We start from the raw sequence: 4,610 nt of genomic DNA, 5'->3' as shown, positions 1-4,610 counted from the left end.
GGTGGGGGTGTACATACACGGGGGGGTACGTCTCGAACGTTAGGGGGCTGGGGGGAGTGTTGGGCGCGTATGCGGGCACATGTCTCCATGGTTGCTATGGGAGTTCGGTGCGGACGGTGTTTTTTCCATACGGTTGTAAAATCGGACGCACGGGATGTAAATACGGGGGGGGGTACGACACGAACGAACACGGGGGGTACGACACGTACACGGGTGTACATACACGGGGGGTACGACACGTACACGGGTGTACATACATGGGGGTACGACACGTACATGGCTGTCCATACCCGGGGGGACGACACAAACGTACACGGGTGTAAATACGGGGGGGTACGACACGAACGTACACGGGGGGTACGACACGTACACGGGTGTACATACACGGGGGTACGACACGTACACGGGTGTACATACACGGGTGGGGGTGTACATACACGGGGGGGTACGTCTCGAACGTTAGGGGGCTGGGGGGAGTGTTTGGCGCATATGCGGGCACATGTCTCCATGGTTGCTATGGGAGTTCGGTGCGGACGGTGTTTTTTCCATACGGTTGTAACATCGGACGCACGGGATGGATCGTGATTCTGCGGTCGGACTTCACTTTTCACATTTGTACGGTAAATCGTCCGAGGACGTGTCGGACACATTTTCCGACCCGAGGACGTGTGGGGAATAAATCCCAATGCGATTCGTATGGTCTTTTTCCCATGCGAATCGTAATTGGCAGTTTGTACGACACTTGTACGATTCGTACGGTAAAAAGACCGGATACGAGTCGTACGGGGAAAATTTTTACCGGATCATGATCGGCACCTAAATCTCGGAGCGAGATTGCGCAAGCGCAGCCTTCGAGCCAAGACCTAAAAAGGGTTTATTGAACAGTCTTATTTCTCATGCACGATATATGAACTGCTACAATCGTAAGACAGGCTGCGAAGTACAACATGTGCACAGTTAGCAGTAAGATAAAATAATACTGCAATAGCATGGTTTGTAGCTATGACATATATTCATTAAAATACATACATAAATAACACAAGCTAAAATGTGGATACTCATCTGATGCTTCTAAATAGTTCTACCCCAGTGTACCTAACCTAAGTGTAGTACGAGGTAAGAAGTAGGTGCTCTTTTCTAAAGTATAGCTAACTATAGCTATAGTTTTTAGTTTTGCCAAGAGTTGCCAAAAGTTTCTCTACGTTTTAGTCTGCGCCATACCTTAGAATGTGCGAGGTTGGAATCTCTTTTCCAGGACTCGATATCTAACACCCCGCAAGGGGAGTCAGAAACATTGGATCTGGATTATCTGCGAAGAGGATGACAGCGTCTGGTCAGTGCGTCAGGTTGGAACTCGATTTCCTTCCGAACTTGCCGTGGCGAACCGCAAGTAGGCAGTCAAGCTGGATCGTGCCAGGGCAGGGCAATTGCAGGTATATTTATACCTTGAAGGTGTTTAGGAATGCCTGTATTGACGTAAATTTCAGGCATCGGAACGTCATGAATGAACCCCTAAGGAATAGATGCTCATGCATACTAAATGAGTTCTTGGAGAAATCAACATCCAAGCAAGGGAAATTCCTAAAGGCTTAAGAGTCCGGTTTTCTAAGAACTCGTTGTGACGTGGATGGACGGATGTAGGAGACAATGCCTGTATTTGGTTAGCATGGACAATGCCTAAATAAGGGCTGGATTTTCTATGCCTAAATAAGGGCAATATGAATTGTACCTATATAAGGGCATAAATCAAGAAATCTATATACGGAAGCTAAATCTACACACAACAGTAGGATTCTCTTGACCTCCCTCACTTCCCGAGATCTGAGATCCTGTAGAACGGTTACCTTTTTTGGACTGGTACCACTCTGAAATATTGGTGGGCCCACCTTGCATGCTCTCAAAATGTGTCACACTAAGCTTGCACACCTGCCAGCTTTGGGATTTTTGCTACAAGCCTGAAATGGATGACTGTGGTGCTCTGGAAAATGAGTCCTTCTCAGAAAAGTTTTTGTCTCCACTTGGAATAATCTGCACATCCCAGCCCTTTCCACCCTGAGTTTCTGATCTCCAGTTGACCTCTTCTACTGAAAGTGGAAGATGGTGAACTAGTGTGCTTTTAATGAAGCCTACTGAGACTAGCTGTTCACATGGAGCTTTGTTAAAAGAGCCTGGTGAGATGTGTGCCATGTTGATTACTGATATGGAAGGGATATTAGTAGACATTGGAATGGCAGTGTTGCACAACATTCTGTTCCTTTTGCATTTGTCACCCTAAATGGGACGGGTATGCCCAGACGTGGGTCCCATGCTCACTGCGCCACTGGTTTAAAGCTAGCCTGGCTGATGAGGGGTGATGCCCCGAAATCAGTCCCAGGATGCTTTTTTCCGGTCCACAGAGGACCTGGCTTGGCAGTTCGGGCTGGACTGTTCCCATAAGGAACAGGGTCAAGACTGATTTGCCTATGGCTGGGTCCAAACTGGGATGGCGTGGTGAGCATGATGGATTAAACCCAGATCCTAGTGACTGGGGGTGAATGTTTGCATTGTCCAGCATTCCATCCATCAATTGTTTCTTTTGCATATGTCCCCCTAAGTGGGAAGGGTATGCCCAGACGTGGGTTCCGTGCTTACTACACCACTGGATTCAAGCTAGTCTGACCAATGAAGGGTGATGTCCTAAAACCGGTCCCAGGATGCTTGTTTCTGGTCCAGGAAGGACCTGGCTTGGCATTTCGGTCTGGACTGTTCCCATAAGGAACAGGGTCAAGACTGATTTGCATATAGATGGGTCCAAACTGGGGCAGCGTGGTGAGCATAAGAATGATGGATTAAACCCAGATCCTTGTGACTGGGGCTGAAGGTTTGCATTGTTCAGCATTCCGTCCATCAATTTTTCCTTTTGCACAACATTCTGTAGCACTGCATATAAAGTAACTGCACTTGTATATACTGGGGTTACATGGACAAAGGCATCATGCAGTGTTTTCAGATAGTGGATAACTTGTCTGAGGACTTGGCCATAAATAAATAACCTTAATCTGTCTTATTACCCGGAATAATACCAAGGTGCCCACAGCAGTGCCAGTCACAGCGGACAGCCACACTGGCACAATAAGTAAGCATTAATATTTCAGAATCCCTAGTGACCACTAAACAGCAGCAGACTGAGATGAATCCTGGGATATCTAGGCAGAATCCCAGGCAGGCCGATACTCCGAGCCTCATTTTATTAGAATGTCTGACAGAATATCGACGGACAGAATATCGACCTACAAAAATATCGACACAAAAATATCGATGACAAGAATATCGAGATCCTATCTACAACATGGTAAGTACAAAAATATCGAAAATAAAATATAGAATGTCAAAAATATCGTTATTAAAAATATAAAGTATTTTTTAGTTTAAAAAAAAAAAGTAAAATAAACCAAATAATACTTATAAATAAAATAAACATAATTAAATATATTTTATAATGTTTAACATTAATAATTAATATATATAATGTAATAAAACATTAATTAAACATATACATATAATATATAATATATATACTTACTTAATAATAAATTTTAATAATTGTTTTCATAACTTATAACTTGTTAAAAATTATTATAAATTACAAATACATCATACACATAAAACAATAACATGAATAAAAATTAAATAATTATATATAACACATTTAAAAAATTACATTTAATTTGAATATTGTTAAAATTAATTATATATTACATTAGCTAAAATAATACAAAAAATATTAAAATTACTATTCCCACTCCAGAGAGTGCAACAGTAGGTAAAGTGTTGGATAGCGTAGGGGTAAAAATTACTATTCCCACTCCAGAGAGTGCAACAGTAGGGAAAGTGTTGGATAGCGTAGGGGTAAAAATTACTATTCCAACTCCACAGAGTGCAACAGTAGGGAAAGTGTTGGATAGCGTAGGGGTAAAAATTACTATTCCCACTCCAGAGAGTGCAACAGTAGGGAAAGTGTTGGATAGTGTAGGGGTAAAAATTACTATTCCAACTCCAGAGAGTGCAACAGTAGGGAAAATGTTGGATAGCGAAGGGGAAAAAATTACTATTCCCACTCCAGAGAGTGCAACAGTAGGGAAAGTGTTGGATAGCGTAGGGGTACAAATTACTATTCCAACTTCAGAGAGTGCAACAGTAGGGAAAGTGTTGGATAGCGTAAGGGTAAAAATTACTATTCCAACTCCAGAGAGTGCAACAGTAGGGAAAGTGTTGGATAGCGTAGGGGTAAAAATTACTCTTCCAACTCCAGAGAGTGCAACAGTAGGGAAAGTGTTGGATAGCGTAGGGGTAAAAATTACTATTCCAACTCCAGAGAGTGCAACAGTAGGGAAAGTGTTGGATAGCGTAGGGGTAAAAATTACTATTCCCACTCCAGAGAGTGCAACAGTAGGGAAAGTGCTGGATAGTGTAGGGGTAAAAATTACTATTCCAACTCCACAGAGTGCAACAGTAGGGAAAGTGTTGGATAGCGAAGGGGTAAAAATTACTATTCCAACTCCAGAGAGTGCAACAGAAGGGAAAGTGTTGGATAGCGTAGGGGTAAAAATTACCATTCCCACTCCAGAGAG

Source organism: Triturus cristatus, chromosome 1_2, assembly GCF_964204655.1.
Source record: "Triturus cristatus chromosome 1_2, aTriCri1.1, whole genome shotgun sequence".
Lineage (NCBI taxonomy): Eukaryota > Metazoa > Chordata > Amphibia > Caudata > Salamandridae > Triturus > Triturus cristatus.
This window is presented reverse-complemented; position numbering follows the sequence as displayed.